We start from the raw sequence: 22,094 nt of genomic DNA, 5'->3' as shown, positions 1-22,094 counted from the left end.
TCTCCTTCCAATCTCTCCTCACCCATACCCCCCTCTTCTCCTCTCCCCTCCTCCACACCCTCCTCGTCCTCTCCTCACCCCTCTCCTTCCAATCTCTCCTCACCCATACCCCCTCTTCTCCTCTCCCCTCCTCCACACCCTCCTCGTTCTCTTCTCACCCCTCTTCTTACAACCTCTCCTCACCCATACCCCTCCTCTCCCCTCCTCCACTCCCTTCACCTCTCCTCACCCCTCTCATTACAACCTCTCCTCACCCATACACCCCTCCTCTCCCCTCCTCCACTCCCTCCACCTCTCCTCACCCCTCTCCTTCCAAACTCTCCTCACCCCTCCTCTACTCTAACCTCTCCTCCACCTCCTTCTCTCCCCCCTCCTCCTGTCCTCTCCCCTCTCTCTCTCCAGGCCTGGAAAATGAATTGGAACAGCTGTTCAGGGGATTAAAATCTGATGGAACCACAGTCTGAATAATCAGAAATGTTGGATTTTTTGAATTAAAGATACACACGCACACACACACACACACACACACACACACACGCACGCACACACACACACACACACACACACACACACACACACACACACACACACACACACACACACACACACACACACACACACACACACACACACACACACACACACACACACACACACACACACACACACACACACACACACACACACACACACACACACACACACACACACACACACACACACACACACACACACACACACACACACACACACACACACACTCCAGAACCTTCCGTCCTATGTCTGAATGTGATTAGGCAGCTGTGTGGTCATCACTGGATTAGCCTATGTTACAGGATCCACAGTTTTTAGGCTGAATGGCAATTATGTTTTATACAGATTTTTAAGAGGCATTCGGACAGCACTGACTGGTTAATCTATGGGGCAAAAACAAATACCCAAAGTGTAGTGCTCCAAAACACAGAATTGCAGTGGGAAGAACATTAGGCCTTCATGCCTTTTATAGAATTTCTATGGCGGACATATTGAATTATAATATTACTGTGCTTGAGTTCAGTTGTACGGAGAGCAAGCCCCCTGCCCTGCAGTAAAGCCAATCAGAAGGATGCAATGAATGTATGTAGTCTGATAGTGCTTTTCTGATTGGTGTGGAATATAGCCATTGGCGTGAGCCAGTAGAAAAATAACCCCTGTGTTCCAGACAGCCCAAGTCAGTAATGAATTTAATGGACATGTGAACTTTATTATGTTCTCCTCCTCTATCCCTAGTTGAAGGTTGGAGTTACGGTGAAACCGGAGTCCCCTATTGGCCCTGTAGGTGTCTCGTGGCAGCGGGTGGCTCTTTTCCCCATCATGTAATGGGGACACCGGCAGGCCAGAATGCCAGAAGGCCACAGGGACATTGTGTTCCCTTTACTTATTCATTCCTACAAGGCCACCACCACCTCCACCACCACCGGCGGCCTCAAGTCTCCTTTGGTGGTTGGTTGGTAGGTGGTGGAGTTGGCAAATTCAAACAGCCATAAACAATGAGGTAGCATAGCCCTGGTCTCTTTATTCACAGATATGGGCTGGCTGGTGGCTGGTGCTGTTATCTATTCCTCAGGGAGGAGGTACTGTGTCCTGGACCTAGAGATGCCCGACTTGTTAACATTTAGTGAACATATCAAGAATATTTAAAGGACATATCAAGGTTTTGTTGATAAATGTTTTTGAACATTTTCCATCAGACTTTGTAAGTCCATGATGGGGGCACTGTTGTATCTCCAAAAAATGTCTGTCTATTTTATGTAGAATTCAGTACACTGTGTGATGGGGAAGACAAAGACTGGATGAATTGGATGTATTTTGGCAAGAGGGAATATAGATTTGAATTAAGTACCATGTAGTTTTTATCTCAAGCTGCATGCAGAAAAGCCCAAACCAACTGAGTCTCATTCAGTATCTGCACAGCTGTCCTAGCATCCGTGGAGAATGGATTCCTATTGCTATTGCCATGGGAGTCACCAGCCAAGAAGAATAGGAGGATATCCAGTGTGTGTGCAGAGAGAGTGGTGTGTGTGTGTGTGTGTGTGTGTGTGTGCAGAGAGAGTGGTGTGTGTGTGTGTGCAGAGAGAGTGGTGTGTGTGTGTGTGTGTGCAGAGAGAGTGTGTGTGTGTGTGTGTGTGCAGAGAGAGTGGTGTGTGTGTGTGTGTGTGTGTGTGTGTGTGTGTGTGTGTGTGTGTGCAGAGAGAGTGGTGTGTGTGTGTGTGTGTGTGTGTGTGTGCAGAGAGAGTGGTGTGTGTGTGTGTGTGTGTGTGCGCATGCATGCGCCGCACTGCCGTCTCCACCCTCCTGCCTTTCCCTTCGCTCATGTCAACCCTGGAATGGATTATGCTTTGGCAGAACCCTGGCAATGCCTTCAGCCCCAGTGCGGTTCTGTGGTCGCTGATATGTTGTGCTGTTGCCATGGCTACAGAACACACACACACACACACAAGCGCAAATCACATAATTGAGCTAGAATATACATAGGCACACACAAATACTTCTGTACAATATGGGAGAGAGAAGGGGCTCAAGTGAAAATGTGTCTCCCCTACAAATCAACAGAGGGAAGGATCCCAGCTCTGTCGGAGCTGTGGGCAATAAGGCAGCTGCATGGGATGGACTGACACGTTGGTACAGTATGTGCTTTCCATGATTAGTCATGAATCTAAAGAGTGGAGCACCTATTATCACCTATTATCTAATATTTAGACCACTGACTGTCTGACAACTAGTTTATCTGGGAGTGAGAGGATATGGTGAGGTTGGTGGTATTTGTGTAAGAGAGGGCGTGGCAGCTTGGGTTTGCAGAGATAAGCACGCCTTGGTGTGGTGGCTAGAACGCGTTGTTATTTTGACAGTTGAAAAGGTCTACAGTATGTTGTTCTTATTTCCTTTGCCATTTATTTCTCACCATGCAACATTCTCTCTGTTCTCTACCCATACCCTGTGGAGTGTTAGTGTGGGGGAGATGATAAGTCCTAGTGTTTTTGCCTGATGGGCCCTATCTCAGAGGGCATCGGTGAGATATGCAGACCTCACCCACTAGCACTCTGTTACACTACTAGGTTTGTAGTGGGGTGTAATGGCAGTTTGAATTGCCAAGTGCCACACAATTCAGAATTGAGTGGATTGTATGAAGCTTAACAACACGGAGGGAGTCTGTTCTAGACAAAAATGTAGACTCCTGTGTCCCAAGTCTATCAGTAGTGGTGTTGTATTTGATTTATAAGTGATTTATAAAGCAGGTGGATGTGCTTTTAATATCAAATACCTCAAAATGTTTTGGATTTGTTTCTCTCACACGGAGCATAAACTTCACATAAAGTGCGTGATTGGTAATATGAGAAAAAGCATGAAGACCCATTGTTTTGGCATGTCACAGGTCAGCAGCAGAGAGCTGCTGCTGCTCATTGACACCCCACTGAAGGTCACTACAGTAGGGGCCTGTTTGTTATGGAGGTGGGGACAGCAGTCTGGTCTCTGACCTCAACTCCCACTGATCTAAATATATAGACCCCTCATTACATTGCTGCTGGATTCATCTGTATGAAATCTGAGATCTATCTACCCCTCTGCTTCCCTCTCGCTCTCTCTCTCTCTCTCTCTCCCTACCAGACACAAACACACTCATAACCAAGCATGCACAAGCTCACACAAATATGTCGCAAACTTACCTATAAATCGGTAATATCTCCACATCTATTTTAACACACCCATCCAAAACACACCCAGTATGTGAGTGAAAACAGACACACGTACATGCACATTCAAACCCTCTCAGGCTTTATGCATTATGCATTAATGGACACATACACCGGCAAACACACACGCGCAAACACTTCCCACACCTGCACACACTTAACCACGAGGCGCAGGTGTGCATTCTCGACTCTCCCTTGTCAGTCTGGTGCCGACCGTCAAAATCACAGCCAGCACCACTAGACCAGAGTGATGATTGGGGAGGTGGTGTTGGTGGGGTGGAGGGGGGCTGTTGTGTTGCCAGCGTACCATGTGTGCCAGCTCCTCGACTGACTCCTAACCCATATGGCACTTCACTCCCTAACCTCCCCCAAATCTGACTGTGGAAACATACTGCATTAGCACTTCTCCCTGCACCTGGCTGTGGCTGAAGAGACAATTATGTACATTAGCGGACAACTGCAAAATACCTCATCTCACAACAACCAATGGGGGGAGTGGTGGTGGTTGGGGGGGGGGGGTAGTTTAGGTTAGGGTAGTTGTAAAGTGAAGACGTCACCCAATGACGTCACATTGTTCTCATGTAATGTTGTCATTTTGCAACTCTTTCTGATGAGCAGGTGAATCAAGGTGAAAGTTGATTTGTGGGTTTTGGCTCAATTAATGACACTACTTTAATCTTGTTTGTAAAACCTCATTGAGTTTGTGTGTTGAAATAGAATCGGTTTTGTTTTTCTAGCCTAGGGTGTGATGAATGCAGCCGTGAGTTGGAACCTGATTACTCCGATCCTCGATAAGATTACCAATCTGAAAATGATCACTTAAAGATTAAGATGTTACATCGGAGTAAACAATATGTTTTGCTTTCATATTTTCATCAGGAATGAGAATGATCTTCATCGGGTTAAATGGAGCATTTAATGGGTTAAACTTGGAGGGAAGTAGTTTTCCTGTCTTCGGGACGGGTGGAGGAACATTGACGTTTGGATGCTAACAACCCCTCAAGTAAAGATGTAACAAAAGGGCTTGTAACCTTATTTCAAGTTAAAAGGAAAAAAAGTTAGGGAGACGGGGATCATAAACAACAATATCAGTATCTTAGGCTGGCATGGCTACACATCTGTAGGTCTCTGTCTGTCTGTCTGTCTGTCTGTCTGTCTGTCTGTCTGTCTGTCTGTCTGTCTGTCTGTCTGTCTGTCTGTCTTTCTTTCTAGCTCTCTTTCTTTCTAGCTCTTTCTTTCTTTCTAGCTTTCTTTCTTTCTTTCTTTCTAGCTTTCTTTTTCTTTCTTTCTAGCTTTCTTTCTTTCTTTCTAGCTCTCTTTCTTTCTTTCTTTCTTTCTTTCTTTCTTTCTTTTTCTAGCTCTCTTTCTTTCTTTCTTTCTTTCTTTTTCTAGCTCTCCTTCTTTCTTTCTTTCTTTTTCTAGCTCTCCTTCTTTCTTTCTTTTTTCTAGCTCTTCTTTCTTTCTAGCTCTCTTTCTTTCTTTCTTGCTCTCTTTCTAGCTTTCTTGCTCTCTTTCTAGCTTTCTTTCTTTCTTTTTCTAGCTCTTTCTTGCTCTCTTTCTAGCTCTCTTTCTTTCTTTCTTTCTTTCTTTCTAGCTCTTTCTTTCTTTCTTTCTAGCCCTCTTTCTAGCTCTTCTTTCTTTCTAGCCCTCTTTCTAGCTCTTCTTTCTTTCTTTCTTTCTTTCTTTCTTTCTTTCTTTCTTTCTTTCTAGCTCTTCTTTCTTTCTTTCTTTCTTTCTTTCTTTCTTTCTAGCTCTCTTTCTTTCTTTCTAGCTCTCTTTCTTTCTTTCTAGCTTTCTTTCTTTCTAGCCCTCTTTCTAGCTCTTCTTTCTTTCTTTCTTTCTTTCTTTCTTTCTTTCTTTCTTTCTTTCTTTCTTTCTTTCTTTCTTTCTTTCTTTCTTTCTTTCTTTCTTTCTTTCTAGCTCTTCTTTCTTTCTTTCTTTCTTTCTTTCTTTCTTTCTTTCTTTCTTTGTTTCTTTCTTTGTTTCTTTCTTTCTAGCTCTCTTTCTTTCTTTCTAGCTCTCTTTCTTTCTTTCTAGCTTTCTTTCTTTCTTTCTAGCTCTCTCTGTCACTCTGTCTGTGCTGTTTGGCCACCTGGTCCAGCGAGGAATTGCTGTCACCCTGGGAACAAAACATTGCAGCTCTCTCCTCAGAGCAGGAAGTTGGGCCCTGGCCAGTGGTGGAAAATCTATACGCATAATATAACATATCCCTACCTTACATGAACTCTGAGGAGGACGAGCAGCTATGAGCAAGCACAGAAAGCGTGTGTGTGTGTCCTGAGATTCTTGTGAGGTTCTGCTTGGTGTGGCTGTAGGACATACTGAGAGTAGTGTGGAGAGCAGGTCAGGGCCCTTGGTAGTAGTCGAACACAAATAACTGCTGCTACTCCTCTATGTGGAAAAGGTATCCGCTGTAGTCTGAATTGAACTTCACTTTTGGGGCTTTGAAAAGGACTTTGCTTTTGACATGGAAACTTTTCAATGTGAGTGGAAAAATGTTATCCCCCTTCAGTGAAAAAATAAAATAAAAAATGCAATACTTTAAGGTTTACGTTAAGTGGGCTACAGCCAGACAATCACATCACATAAAGTTTATTTTTGTTAAAAATACAGATTGTATGTAACAACAATGCATGAAGAAAAACAAGGTCAAGCCGACATATGTCACCACTCACCAGGTTCAATGGGGGACTTCATGACATCACTGTTGTAGCTCAAGGAACTGTGTCCCAACTCAAACAATGTTTTCACAAAGTGGGAAAAAGCTTCTCCTTCAAACATATGCAGGAGTTTAGAACACCAGCGTTGCTTTGCTCCTTGATCAGCCCTTTCCCAGACTTAACAAGACGTCTGCTTGTTTGAGGTATCATTTATTTTAAAGCACTTTCTCATGTGACAACTCACGATCTGAATGGAGAAACAATGTGTGTTTTTCATGGTCTCAGTTTTTAGTGCTTTGTTGAAAAGAGAATGAGGAAAAAACTACAACTCCTGTCAAAGGTGTCAAGTTTATGTCAGTCTTTTCGGCACAGGATGTCTTGAAAATAACCTTGTAAAACCCAAACGCATATCATTATCGTCATCAGTTAGGTTACCTTTTGCCATCTGCAGCATATTATGGGGACTGCCAAGTCTAGACATGATGGACCATCAAATGGTGTTGAATATCTACATCAAATCCCTACACGTTTGTTTTCACATTATAGTGGGGTTTTAAGTTAAAGATTTATGTTCAGGGGCCTCCTGGGTGGCGCAGTGGTTAAGGGCGCTGTACTGCAGTGCCAGCTGCGCCACCAGAGACTCTGGGTTCGCGCCCAGGCTCTGTCGTAACCGGGCGCGACCGGGAGGTCCGTGGGGCAACGCACAATTGGCCCAGCGTCGTCCTGGTTAGGGAGGGTTTGTCCGGTAGGGAAATCCTTGTCTCATCACGCACCAGCGGCTCCTGTGGTGGGTCGGGCACAGTGCGCGCTAACCAAGGTTGCCAGGTGCACAGTGTTTCCTCCGACACATTGGTGCGGCTGGCTATCGGGTTGGATGCGGGCTGTGTTAAGAAGCATTGTGGCTTGGTTGGGTTGTGTATCGGAGGATGCATGACTTTCAACCTTCGTCTCTCCCGAGCCCGTACGGGAGTTGTAGCGATGAGACAAGATAGTAGCTACTAAAACAATTGGGTACCATGAAATTGGGGAGAAAAAGGGGTAAAAAAAAGAGTACAGTGGGGCAAAAAAGTATTTAGTCAGCCACCAATTGTGCAAGTTCTTCCACTTAAAAAGATGAGAGGCCTGTAATTTTCATCATCAACTGTGACAGACAAAATGAAAAAAATAAATCCAGAAAATCACATTGTAGGATTTTTAATAAATTTATTTGCAAATTATGGTGGAAAATAAGTATTTGGTCAATAACAAAAGTTTATCTCAATACTTTGTTATATACCCTTTGTTGGCACACTGTTGCTGGTATTTTGGCCCCTTCCTCCATGCAGATCTCCTCTAGAGCAGTGATGTTTTGGGGCTGTTGCTGGGCAACACAGACTTTCAACTCCCTCCAAATATTTTCTATGGGGTTGAGATCTGGAGACTGGCTAGGCCACTCCAGGACCTTTGAAATGCTTCTTACGAAGCCACTCCTTCGTTGCCCGGGCGGTGTGTTTGGGATCATTGTCATGCTGAAAGACCCAGCCACGTTTAATCTTCAATGCCCTTGCTGATGGAAGGAGGTTTTCACTCAAAATCTCACGATACATGGCCCCATTCATTCTTTCTTTTACATGGATCAGTCGTCCTGGTCCCTTTGCAGAAAAACAGCCACAAAGCATGATGTTTCCACCCCCATGCTTCACAGTAGGTATGGTGATCTTTGGATGCAACTCAGCATTCTTTGTCCTCCAAACACAATGAGTTGAGTTTTCATCTGACCATATGACATTCTCCCAATCTTCTTCTGGATCATGCAAATGCTCTCTAGCAAACTTCAGACGGGCCTGGACATGTACTGGCTTAAGCAGGGGGACACGTCTGGCACTGCAGGATTTGAGTCTCTGGCGGCGTAGTGTGGTCCCCCCCCCCCGTGTGGTTCTGGTATTTTTGCTCACTGTTCTTGTGATCATTTTGACCCCACGGGGTGAGATCTTGCGTGGAGCCCCAGATCGAGGGAGATAATCAGTGGTCTTGTATGTCTTCCATTTCCTAATAATTGCTCCCACAGTTGATTTCTTCAAACCAAGCTGCTTACCTATTGCAGATTCAGTCTTCCCAGCCTGGTCCAGGTCTACAATTTTGTTTCTGCTGTCCTTTGACAGCTCTTTGGTCTTGGCCATAGTATAGTTTGGAGTGTGACTGTTTGAGATTGTGGACAGGTGTCTTTTATACTGATAACAAGTTCAAACAGGTTCCATTAATACAGGTAACGAGTGGAGGACAGAGGAGCCTCTAAAAGAGGAAGTTACAGGTCTGTGAGAGCCAGAAATCTTGCTTGTTTGTAGGTGACCAAATACTTATTTTCCACCATAATTTGCAAATAAATTAATTAAAAATCCTACAATGTGATTTTCTGGATTTATTTTCTCTCATTTTGTCTGTCATAGTTGAAGTGTACCTATGATGAAAATTACAGGCCTCCCTCATCTTTTTAAGTGGGAGAACTTGCACAATTGGTGGCTGACCAAATACCTTTTTGCCCCACTGTATGTTCATCATCTTCAGACTAGATGGAAGAGCTCCTGACCAAAAGACATGTCTGTAGTTGATCTGCTCTGTAGGATGTGCTTGAGTTAGCTGTGCGTGTGTTTGACTGTGTAACCAGGGTCAATGTGCTGCTAACAGCCTAGCTTCCTCCGCTGCCCCATACTGGGTTCGAATCAGTGATCCTCTGCTTCACAACACACGTGCCCGCCATTGACAATGCTCCAAAGGGTTGAGCCACTCAAAAGTTTCCAATTTAATGGCTCCTTCCGCGACATTTCAAGCTAGCCGTAGAGTGAGCTTACGGCACGTCCTTAAAGCCGTTACAATTGCATAGGACATGTTTGAGCCTGAGGGATTTAAAGTAGATGTTTCAGTGAGCATTCAAGGGCAATGTGCATCCATCTTTAAAATCTAAAACATTTGCAGCAGCAACTGCTCAAAGTGAAAACAATCAAGGAGAAGAGAGTCTGTTTGGGCAATACAGTAGTTTGGTTAGCGCTCCAAGCAATTCTAATTCTAATGTGATTTGTTCGATTTTCTTCCCCCATCAATCAACACGGTGCATATTTACTGTAACTGAGCTCTATGTATATTTGAGAAAGACTCTTTATAGCCATGGCTGGTTGTGTTCTCTCCTTGGAAGCGGAGTGTGATTAAAACAGACAATATAAGCGTATTGTATTTCCTAGGGGACTGGAAGGAATGTGAATGCATCATAACCATATTACTCTTGTTAGGAACTGTTTCTGTTGCCAAGTCAGTGGATACATGGGATACCCTCCCTAACAGTGGCTCTGCACAAACAACCCAACTCCAACCAAAAACAGCCCCCAGAAAGAAGTTTGCCTCCTCTGAACCATTTGACATTTTTTTTTTTGTGAGAGAGAGAAGCATGTCGCTGGTGGGACTTTGGCCGGTACAATCCCCCCACTGTTAAAACAATGCCGCAGTTGTCTTCCATAACCTAATTACTCCCTCCAGGGGGAGAAAGGCAACAGCACAAAATCCCAGAGTTAGGGGTTCTGATCTCCACTCTGAAAGAAAAGGCCTCATTCATTTCCCTCCACCACACAGACGGTCTGTTTTTCATTGGTCTAGGATTGGGTTGAGTTGAATAGTTTAATTACAAACTATCATGATATTGGAGTATAAAAGCTTTGTTTTATTTGGAGTCTGCTCTGTGATCTCTTATGAGAATGAGGAGCACTTTCTGTATTACGCCTAGTAAAACTAGTTGGGGTTTTGATTGAGGTCATTTGAACATATCTGACCTCTTGTCCTATGCCCATGATGTGTTGGAGCTGGAGATTAATCCGGATATCACTGTTGTCATGCTCTTGTTGATACAGACAGACAGATACTGTAAAGGCACACAGAACTAACATGTCTTTCAGGTGCAACTTTTCTGTACAGCAGGCTTGGGAAAAAATAAAACATCTTTGTTTTTCATCACCTCTATCATGTACTAGCACTGGAAGGTTGCTGAAATGTTATTACAGTAATTGAACACAAGGAAGTTGCTACAGGAAGAAGGGAAAGGGACGTGGGCTGTAGCGTTTACCAATAGGAAAACAGTGTTCATGTCTCTCACTCCCCAGAACATCACCCACCTCCTATTTCATTGGTTTTATTTATTTGTTTATGCGGACTCAGAAAATCAGAGCTGCAATTGTATGAAACAAGGCAAGTTTACTATTGGATAGCCTTTTTTCTCAATGTTTATTGCTAACTCAGTCTGCTTCAAGAAGTATCTGCATTTGGTTATCTGGCAGTTTTCCTTCTATTACGTGGCACAGGCTTATAAACACAGAATAAATGAGTCATGATCTTCACATTCATTGACCAGAAGACTTTATGAGCATTTCTTTGGTTGACTTTGGCATGAATACAATTCATCTGTGTATTAGTTCAGCCCCTCAGAAATTCAGTTTGGTAACATTAGCTTTTAAGTGTAAGTTTTCTTTGTTGTCAGTTGGTTCATGTAAATATAAGGGGTATGCTCTGATACAGTTAGCGCCTATACAGTATGTCCATGTAGGCCTACTCTATGAACAGGCCAAACAAGGAGATCAGACAGTGGTGTGTCTCTGTGAGTGTTTGTGTTTAGCCTGAGTTGCTTTCCTGTGCTGTGTGTGGCTGTGTCCGGCATGTGTGGAGCTGTGTCCGGCGTGTGTGGGGCTGTGTCCGGCATGTGTGGAGCTGTGTCCGGCGTGTGTGGGGCTGTGTCCGGCATGTGTGGGGCTGTGTCCGGCGTGTGTGGGGCTGTGTCCTGCGTGTGTGTGGCTGTGTCCGGCATGTGTGTGGCTGTGTCCTGCGTGTGTGGGGCTGTGTCCGGCGTGTGTGTTGCTGTGTCCGGCGTGTGTGTGGCTGTGTCCGGCGTGTGTGTGGCTGTGTCCTGCGTGTGTGTGGTTGTGTCCTGCGTGTGTGGGGCTGTGTCCGGCGTGTGTGTTGCTGTGTCCGGCGTGTGTGTGGCTGTGTCCGGCGTGTGTGGAGCTGTGTCCGGCGTGTGTGGGGCTGTGTCCGGCGTGTGTGGGGCTGTGTCCGGCGTGTGTGGGGCTGTGTCCGGCGTGTGTGTGGCTGTGTCCGGCGTGTGTGTGGCTGTGTCCGGCGTGTGTGTGGCTGTGTCCTGCGTGTGTGGGGCTGTGTCCGGCGTGTGTGTTGCTGTGTCCGGCGTGTGTGTGGCTGTGTCCTGCGTGTGTGTGGCTGTGTCCGGCGTGTGTGGGGCTGTGTCCGGCGTGTGTGGGGCTGTGTCCGGCGTGTGTGGGGCTGTGTCCGTCGTGGGTGGGGCTGTGTCCGGCGTGGGTGGGGCTGTGTCCGGCGTGCGTGGGGCTGTGTCCGGCGTGCGTGGGGCTGTGTCCGCGTGCGTGGGGCTGTGTCCGGCGTGCGTGGGGCTGTGTCCGGCGGGCGTGGGGCTGTGTCCGGCGTGCGTGGGGCTGTGTCCGGCGTGCGTGGGGCTGTGTCCGGCGTGCGTGGGGCTGTGTCCGGCGTGCGTGTGGCTGTGTCCGGCGTGCGTGTGGCTGTGTCCGGCGTGCGTGTGGCTGTGTCCGGCGTGTGTCCGGCGTGCGTGTGGCTGTGTCCGGCGTGTGTCCGGCGTGTGTGTGGCTGTGTCCGGCGTGCGTGTGGCTGTGTCCGGCGTGCGTGTGGCTGTGTCCGGCATGCGTGGGGCTGTGTCCGGCGTGTGTCCGGCGTGTGTCCGGCGTGTGTGGGGCTGTGTCCGGCGTGTGTGGGGCTGTGTCCGGCGTGTTTGGGGCTGTGTCCGGCGTGTGTCTGGCGTGTGTCCGGCGTGTGTGGGGCTGTGTCCGGCGTGTGTGGGGCTGTGTCCGGCGTGTGTGGGGCTGTGTCCGGCGTGTGTGGGGCTGTGTCCGGCGTGTGTGGGGCTGTGTCCGGCGTGTGTGGGGCTGTGTCCGGCGTGTGTGGACCCCGGCCCTCATTGTCGCCATCCTCAACGTTCTTCTGCCCTAGAGGGGGCGGCAGCAGAGGAAGCTTAACTTTGCTGACATAAAGGAGGTTCTTCCTTCAGTCTCTCTACTGGTTGATTAACCCTCTCTGTCTACCTGTCTGGCACTGGGACTAACCACTGGGACTAACCATGAAGCACGTCTGGGTTTCTAATCTCATGTTTGGTTCACTGCAACAACGACAATGATGACGATAGTACCATTATTACACAGTTATGATTTTATTTCAGATATATAGACATTATGCTTGAATGTAAATCGCATTAATGCACTTTCTCGAATCTCAAAGAGAACATTATTTTATTTCTTGTTTTACATCTATGAAACAAGAAACAAACAAGTACCTGTGTTGTCTATTAAAATACCTTCCATACTTTCCCCTGGATGATGAAAGAGAATTGAGTAATTATCACGTCAATGACTGCTAGATAATGGTACCTGTGGGTTATGTGAAGCGGCTCTATTTAATATCATCACATGAATCATTTTCAACTCTTCCCTCCCTCTCTCTCCTCCCTTTTAACCTCTCTCTCTCTCTCTCTCTCCCCCCTCTTTTAACCTCTCTCTCTCTCTCTCTCTCTCCCCCCTCTTTTAACCTCTCTCACACACACACTTTCTCTGTCTTAGCAGAGGCAGTCCTTTATCAGACCAATTGCAGACACACCTACAGGAGTGTCCATGAGCCGCACCTCTATTAAACATACCCCAGGGGGGAGAGAAGGGCACAGACATGGAGGGTGAGACAGTGGGGGTTGTGAGTTTGGGATGGTGGCAAAGCATTTGCATAAAGGACAGGGCAGTGTGCCCGGCTATGGAAAGGGTTGGCATCACGCCTCACCGACTGGCAGAGGGAAGACTGAAGAGAGAGAAAAAAAAATGAGAGATGGAGAAAGACAGAGGGGGGGTGTGGGGGGGGGGGGGTAAATTTAGTCAATAGTGCATCCCTTGTTCAGAAAGAGGAGGGCCCTGGCTGTTGGCAGGAGAGCTGGATAAATCTCTAGTTTGATTGTGTGCTAGATTGCCCCTTTATTTCTTTGATTGCAAAGCGTTCAACACTCTGCAAGAGTAGTGTGCTTCTCTGTTTGTGCATGTGAGTTTTTTGTGCAAGCCATGATTGTCTCCTCACATGTTTCTCAGTCTATATTTATATGTAATCAGTACAGCTTGCAAATTTAGAGTGGCTTGTAAAATGCTAACTGTTCCCAACCCTAAAGCACATTAGTAACCTAGCCAATGCAATACTAAATTCTAATTTACTGCATAGGCAAAAATATATCCTCAAGACAAATGGACCACAAAACAGACAAGGAGACCGAGCCATTTGCTGGTGGCCTCTCTCTGCCCTCCAATCAAAATACGCCCAGTCCAAAGTGGGCTCCGCCCCCACAGACATCATTTCACAGGTCTGGCTCAATCAGAGAGGACCCCAGAGTCACACTGCTGCAGCCGCACTGGCTACACTACTGATGATGTCATAGTAGTAGAGAGTGAAAGGGACAATTGTCTAGCATGGGTTTGTTATTTCTGTTCCGGGGTATGACTAGCTTGTTACCCATAAAGCCTGTAGTTACGACGGAGACTGTAATGATGCGTCATACTGTACTCTCAGGGCATATGTGTTTTTTAATTACTAGACATCCCTTTGATTTCTTACCCTGCACTGTTTGAAAGTGGAATAAAGCCCTTTAGCTTAGTTAAGCAGCAAGTTAACACATGAACGTGAGATCCCTCTTTTCATGTAGTGTTGAGATTCTGATTCAAAAGGACATGTAGTGGGTTCTATTTCGACTGTGGAACGTTGTTCAGATCTCTGAGCTCTGGAATGAGTCACAATGCTCATACAAATGAAAGTTCTCCCAACTACGTGAATTGGGCTATAGAGATAACAGACTAGGCAATGTGCTATGAATTAAATCAGGCCCTATCAAGTAAAAAAATACTTTAGATCTCTGAAAACAACATTGCTTCTTGTGACGGACATATTCAGTGAGCTGCCAAGTAAATTGTCATTAGCCTTGTATTTTAGCCTCACAGACCATCGTTTGATGGATTGTTACCAGGGTTTAAGGAGATGAATTGAGATTTAATTGGTGAATGGAACTGTGGACGTTATTTTCTGTGATGAATATATTTCAATTTCAATTCACAACGCCAGAACTGATTGCTAAACAGTCCTTCCTTTAGTGTAATCAGAGGTTCAGTGTTTCTTAATGGAGGCTGACAGCGGCTGGGTAGCTGCGGCCCGTCGACGGCTCTCTGAGGAGATAAACATGTTGTCTGGTGCAGAGTCAACCAGCCTGTCACAGCACGGCGTGCCGCCAGCACCGTCACTGAAAGCAGGGCGGTGGTTTCCCTATTCAACTAAACATTCTTTCTAGACAGCGGCGTGGGGCTAGGGGAAGAGGGGGGGGGAGAGGAGGGGGGAGGGTGAGGTTCAAGTGGAAACCTCAAGTGCTACTACAGTCCCGCTATGAAGTCAGACCTTGTGGTGATATGCCTTGTCCTCTGTACAGTAGGCGCCTCACCTGTTTTAAAGGGCCTACTCACTAGTATGACATCATTAGCCATCATCAGTATTGTTCTCTATGTAAACATACTCATGTACTGCTAAATTTGTTTAGTATATTTTCCTGCACACCCTGTCAATAATATCCCATTGTTTCTCTGGAACACGAAACAAGTTTCAGCCTGTGTTATAACTAAAGGCAGAATATTAATTTGATATCTCTGTACACGATTACAAAAACAAAATGGTTTAGATCAGTGGGTTCACCTGGATCTCAATGTTTTCAGAAAGGTTTCAAGTCTTCAAGTCACACCAAAATGTTTTAATGTTAATTCAGGCCGGTGCTGTTTGCTTAATGATCCTTGGCTTGATTTGTTCTTTAAAGCTCAAGATAAATCTTCTGGGGAGTCTATTGGAACCATACCTCGATATCTAACACCGCTTCATGAGTACTCCAGTCAACTATATCACACTGCACTACCACATAGATGTCAGTGGTTCTGTAGAGTGGGCTGAGGAGAGGTGGTGGTAGTACTAGCCCCTGCAGCAGCATGGCGTGGCTGTGAGGTGACGACCCTGCGGGGGGCTGGAATGTGCCGTGCGTGCCTCCCTCTGATGGCTCCCCGGACAACCCTGGGCCTGTGAGCATAACACACGCATCCACCACAAATTGCCTGCAGATTTTTCACACATAGTAACGCGCTGGTTTGTAAACTGAGATAATTACAACGAACGCTAGCGCTGCGCTTCAGAAGCCTTTACTCATCACTTGGCCCACAGAGAGAGTACGATTGTGGGGAGGGTTTTGCTTTTTTTCCCTTTAGGTCGAATTTTCACTCTCTCCTTATTTTTCTGGTTTCATCATTAACAGAAATGAAATACGCTGATTACAATGGAGAGTTACGAGGCTGGCACTGCACTCTCACTGTAGCCTACACTAATCACAATGGAGAGTTACGTGGCTGGCACTGCACTCTCACTGTAGCCTACACTAATCACAATGGAGAGTTACGAGGCTGGCACTGCACTCTCACTGTAGTCTACTCTAATAACAATGGAGAGTTACGAGGCTGGCACTGCACTCTCACTGTAGCCTACACTAATCACAATGGAGAGTTACGAGGCTGGCACTGCACTCTCACTGTAGCCTACACTAATCACAATGGAGAGTTACGAGGCTGGCACTGCACTCTCACTGTAGCCTACACTAATCACAATGGAGAGTTACGAGGCTGGCACTGCACTCTCACTGTAGCCTACACTAATAACAATGGAGAGTTACGAGGCTGGCACTGCACTCTCCTTGTCGCCTACACTAATCACAATGGAGAGTTACGAGGCTGGCACTGTACTCTTACTGTAGCCTACACTAATAACAATGGAAAACACTGGAGGTAAATGGGGGGCTCAGTAGAGCTTTAGCCTATGTCCTCAATCCCGACAGAAATTCATTTTAACCCAGATGCGGCAGCTGATAGTGAGGTATTGGGAGGTGAATGGATGGCACTGGTACTTACAGACATGAATGTGTTAAAACAGAGGATTGACAGGATTTCGGAAGAGATCAATAGGAAATGATGGGTGTTGGTGTGTGGGAGAACGTGCTGACTGACGTCAGTGGGCCAGTGTCAGTGTTGGCATTTGCAGCCTTTGTCCCTGACTCACCTGCACCCTCAGAGCCTTGTAGAGACCAAACCCAAGGAGGGCATGCCAACGGGGGAAGGGGCAGACCAGACCAGACTGACACGCTTACCTGTGGCAGATGCCAGGCAAGGACACACACCTACTACCCTCTGTGAATGGCAAGGCCTGTATGAATGGCAACTGAGTGTATATGCCACTTTGTGTATATGACGTTCATGTCTGTAGATGTGTTGGTCGTTTAGGGTCTATATGTTACATGTACGTAACGGCTCTAATGGGCCGTTCTGGCACTGACAAGGCTTACTTACTTACTACTTAGGTTACATGTACATATTTGCACATAAGTCTGTGCATATCATTTGGATGTCCGTGAAGTGATGGTGTGTTAGTACACTGGCATGCCTACGTGCCTGGGCTGGCATGGCACCCCCCTACAGCCATGTGTCTCTCACTCACCCAGTAGCTGCATGTGTCTGCATGTGTCTGTCTGACCTGGCTGACTAAGCCTCCACTGCCGCCCGCCCTACCTCCTCTCCTCTGTGTGGCCCGGCAGGGTCAGGGTCTGCCAGCTTCCAGGCTCAGGGTCTGCCAGCATCCAGGCTCAGGGTCTGCCAGCATCCAGTGTCAGGGTCTGCCAGCTTCCAGGGTCAGGGTCTGCCAGCATCCAGGTTCAGGTTCTGCCAGCATCCAGGGTCAGGGTCTGCCAGCATCCAGTGTCAGGGTCTGCCATTATCCAGGGTCAGGGTCTGCCAGCATCCAGGGTCAGGGTCTGCCAGCATCCAGGGTCAGGGTCTGCCAGCATCCAGGGTCAGGGTCTGCCAGCATCCAGGGTCAGGGTCTGCCAGCATCCAGGGTCAGGGTCTGCCAGCATCCAGGGTCAGGGTCTGCCAGCATCCAGGGTCAGGGTCTGCCAGCTTCCAGGGTCAGGGTCTGCCAGCTTCCAGGGTCAGGGTCTGCCAGCATCCAGGGTCAGGGTCTGCCAGCATTCAGGGTCAGGGTCTGCCAGCTTCCAGGGTCAGGGTCTGCCAGCATCCAGGGTCAGGGTCTGCCAGCTTCCAGGGTCAGGGTCTGCCAGCATCCAGGGTCAGGGTCTGCCAGCATCCAGGGTCAGGGTCTGCCAGCATCCAGGGTCAGGGTCTGCCAGCATCCAGGGTCAGGGTCTGCCAGCTTCCAGTGTCAGGGTCTGCCAGGGTCAGGGTCTGCCAGCATCCAGGGTCAGGGTCTGCCAGGGTCAGGGTCTGCCAGCATCCAGGGTCAGGGTCTGCCAGGGTCAGGGTCTGCCAGCATCCAGGGTCAGGGACACTCAGCTGGTCAGTGGAGGACAGCAGTGAGCCACACCAGGCCCACACCTCTCTAATGAAGAGACAGGCTCTCAGGTTATCCAGACAGACCATGGCATAATTGGTCTAATGAGATGAGAATGAGGCCTGTGCTGCTCAGGTATCTTTCTACCGTGGTTAATGGGTTGTCTGACAGAAGACTAAGTTGTTGTGTGTATGGTCAGAAACATTTCAGATTGTTCTATTTGGCAAAAACATTTGATACATTTTCATGCATCATCCTTTGTATTGTATTTTGGAAAATTGTATTCTGTTGTAAAACATGTGTAATACTGCAATGCATCTATTATCAAAATATAGACCTATAGCCCAATGTTGTTAATGTATTCAGTTGAATTTGACATTTTTGAAAATTATTTAGAAATGTCATATAAAAAATGCATTTTGGGCGGTATTTTAAGGTCCGCCACTCCTTCGTCAGACGCAATTCTCCTTGGAGAGCCTATTCATTTTAAGCAAGGCTATTGTGAAATTATTACATAGAACACAGTAACGGAAAGTTGATGATTGCCTTTTTACCACAATGTTTTATAGAGATTGCAGTCGATTTCCTTTACTCTGCTAAATAGACCTATCCCACTGGGCAAAATCTGTTTGAATCAACGTTGTTTCCACGTCATTTCAATAAAATAATTAATTCAATGTGATGACGTTGAATCAACGTGGAAAACTGATTGGATTTGCAAAAAGTAATTAACGTAAGGGAATTTCATATTTTTTTTTCACCCTATATTTACCCTATATTTTTTTGTTGATTTAATTAATAGTGAATTCACTTACTCAACCAAATTTTATTTAAAATTAAACGTTGAACTGATATCTGTGCCCAGTGGGATGGGCCTGCCTGTAGTATGAGACAACCGCATATCTTATCTGGCCCTGACCTTAGTGGTGTCCATTTAAAATGTCGGATAATGAGCCCAATATTGCTTTTGGAAACACAGATACACTGTATAATTTCATTGTTTGATTACCTGTATGAATTTGTATGATTCACATGTCGCTAATGCAGGATCACTGATAGGCTACCTGCCCCTTCTGTAAATGCTTTTAACGTAGAGTCCTTCCCCGTCGTCTACTCTGCCAATGGACATCTATCTCTAAAGTAGCAGAGGTGTTGATTGGAGACCTCTCCATACCACTCTCACGTTGTGAGAGAAAAACAAACGTTATGTTTCAGGTGGATGATTCACCATATAGGTATCCAGCAAGTAATGACAATGACACTACCCGGCTGCTGCAAACTTCTTGTGCTCACCTCTGCTCTGCGTACAGGGACTCGCACGCTCTGTGGAACAAATCACACGCTGACATCGCTGTCCATGTTTCCCTAAAGCCAACGAATAAAACCCCTTCTGTATCCGATGCACACAAATGGCATCCAAGTAGGCCTACTAAATGCTTGGTTGTCAAACGCGTAAATTAGCAAAGGTTTAATTGACTGTAGTTTTACTCAAGGTTGTGCTGCCTGCGCTCATTGCCTATTATTTTTCAAAGAACGTTTCATTGCTGTCTTGGTGTAGGTTGGCACTAAATCAGACAATTAAAAAAAAACGTCTTAACGGCTTTATAAAGGACTATTTGAAACGTTTTCAATTGACAGTTTTTGTCGGAGTTAGTTGGAAAGGAGTGCTTAGACGAGATGTGTTTCACTCCCTTTCCCCTCTAGTCTTGGATATATTGTTTTAATAACATTTACAAGAAGTTCACTGCAGATAATGATTATACAAAAGCAAATTTCACATTATGTCGCTGAACAAATTCTTTAAATGTTTATACTAATGAAGTTTCTCTTCAGGTTCGTTCAAAATTGGGTGGAAATTGGGTGTAAACGCCATTTACATTTTTATTGAAGTTATGTTATTGTTAATATTTTGGCACCATAGATTATGCTTAACTCTTTAAAAAAATCGGATTTGAAGAAAAACGAAAAAAAAGGTTTAGATTTTTAAAAGTGGTATGAGTATAAATGATACATTTTAGTTAGGAGCATATTCAGGGATTTTAAAGGTGTTAGTTGGTTTTTCGATTATTAGCCTTTATGTTTTCAATTTCTCGCTGAATGAAGCATTCAAAATCGAAAACCTAAGGACTCTTAAATATTTTACAACAAATTATTTCCTTACCTCCATATCTCCCTAAACCTAAAGATTTTTATCTGCCAGTGAATCTTCTGAATATGTTCATATCAACGAAAGTCGCACACTTAGCCTAGACATAGGGCTATACATTTCCTAAGCATTTATACTTATGAATTTCCGTATCAAAATCAAATGAAATGGTATTGATCACATAGACATATTTAGCAGATGTATTGCAAGTGTAGCGAAATGCTTGTGTTCCTAGCTCCAACAGTGTAGTAGTATCTAACAATTCACAATACACACAAGTCGAAAAGTAAAATAATGGAATTACGAAATATATAAATATTAGGATGAGCAATGTCGGAGTGGCATTGACGAGAATACAGTATATACATATAAAATGAGTAAACCAGTATGTAAACATTATTAAAGTGACCAGTAGCATACAGGTTCTGGCGTTCCTCTAAATAAGTGAAATGTACAAGCAACACACTTTGAAACAACTTTCTGGATTAAACTTCGGAATACTTATCCAAAGTAGGCCTACTGGTGTGTGAAGAAAATAGACAAGAAATTGGAAAAACTGACACATAGTCCTGACCTAACTAAAACATAATATAAACAGCCAAGCCATGTAGAAATCCTATATTCTGTCTGAAATAAAACCAGGAATATGTTTTTTTAAATGATTTTTTTTTAACCCTAATTTATACAGCAGTCTAATTGATCCAATCCTGCGTTCAATGTTTCCTGATTTTCCATATTGACTTGTGTAGACCTTTTAAAATGCCAGTAAAAGAGTTCATCTGCACTTGGCAGATTAACCAGGCCAAATGTGTTTCTCCATGGATATAGTCACGTTGAACATTTTCTGCTCTGTTAATATAATACACATTGTTTTATTTGTTTAATTGAAACACTTTATTTATGTATAAATTGCATGTTTAACTTGTATGGGGCAACAGGTAGAGTTGCCTATAACACGTGCCATGTGAGTGCAGACTATTCGCTTCTATGCTAAAATATTATAGAACTTGGAACTGCAGTTTTTGAGTAGGTTAATGGGCTACATTTGGTGTCTATGCTATTGATTAACATGTTTTATGTCATGTTTTTGAATAGGCCTAAATATATAGGCAATTGCTCTCCCATGAAAGGGCACATATCCCAATCAATATTCTCTTGAATTAACAAATCAACACATTTCAACTGGCCTATAAGCACACTGACGTATTTGCAAGCACTGTTCCCAACACTTACAGGGATAAAGATAGTTTACTAATGCGTTTTGCCATTCAATAGATTTTCCTTTTGTGAATGAATCACTTTCTAATCAGCCTAGGCAAGGCTTACACATATTTATGCAACGAATTGTATTGTAAAAATGTGTAGATTTTAGCCTGCCAGCCTGAATGTTTAGCTGCATTTATTTGTAGATGCTTGGGTTTATTCTGCTATTATTAATTGAAACTGGATTTTACTGACGGTGACAAAGTGGCACAAATGGCTCGCTGGCGGGAGTGCCAACCAGTCTTTCCAGCTCCTTCATTTCCATCGTCCTCTTGGCAGACTCCGATGATGATGTCTTCACTCTTTAAGCATTAATATTGTAAGTGAGGGAAGAAAACAGTGGCAGCATGTTTAATTGTGTTGGCCAAAGTCTCAATTTCACTATTTTGAATGAGTTGGAAATGTTTTTCAATAGGCTAGATCATCATATTTTGAAATGTAGTCTACTGTGAATATGTGAAATCACTATAGGGGCATTTGGCCTATATCATACCATGGCCTGTCTGCTTGTTGTAACACAAGGCATCGTGGTGTGGTTAGTTAATTCTTCTGGCTAGGGGTTCCACTAGCTGAACCCCTCGACAACATTATGCTGAAAAGGCAGCGCTCGACATTCAAAAATATTTCAAACTTTCATGCATTAACAAGTGCAATACAACAAATTAAAGATAACCTTCCTGTTAATCTACCCATAGTGTCCGATTTCAAAAAGGCTTTACAGCGAAAGCACAACATATGATTATGTTAGGTCAGAGCCAAGTCACAAAAACACACACAGCCATTTTCCAGCCAAAGAGAGGAGTCACAAAAAGCAGAAATAGAGATAAAATGAATCACTAACCTTTGATGATCTTC

The 22,094-nt window shown here is 45.1% G+C and overlaps 1 protein-coding gene across 9 annotated transcripts in view; it reads left to right on the top strand.

Moving 5' to 3' along the window:
• Nucleotides 1-22,094, top strand: part of LOC135554256 (nuclear factor 1 X-type-like) — a 184,267-nt gene that overhangs the window by 16,680 nt on the left and 145,493 nt on the right. The gene's annotated exons all lie outside the window — the stretch shown is intronic.

This window comes from Oncorhynchus masou, chromosome 14 (genome assembly GCF_036934945.1).
Source record: "Oncorhynchus masou masou isolate Uvic2021 chromosome 14, UVic_Omas_1.1, whole genome shotgun sequence".
NCBI classification, from domain to species: Eukaryota; Metazoa; Chordata; class Actinopteri; order Salmoniformes; family Salmonidae; genus Oncorhynchus; species Oncorhynchus masou.
This window is presented reverse-complemented; position numbering and strand designations above follow the sequence as displayed.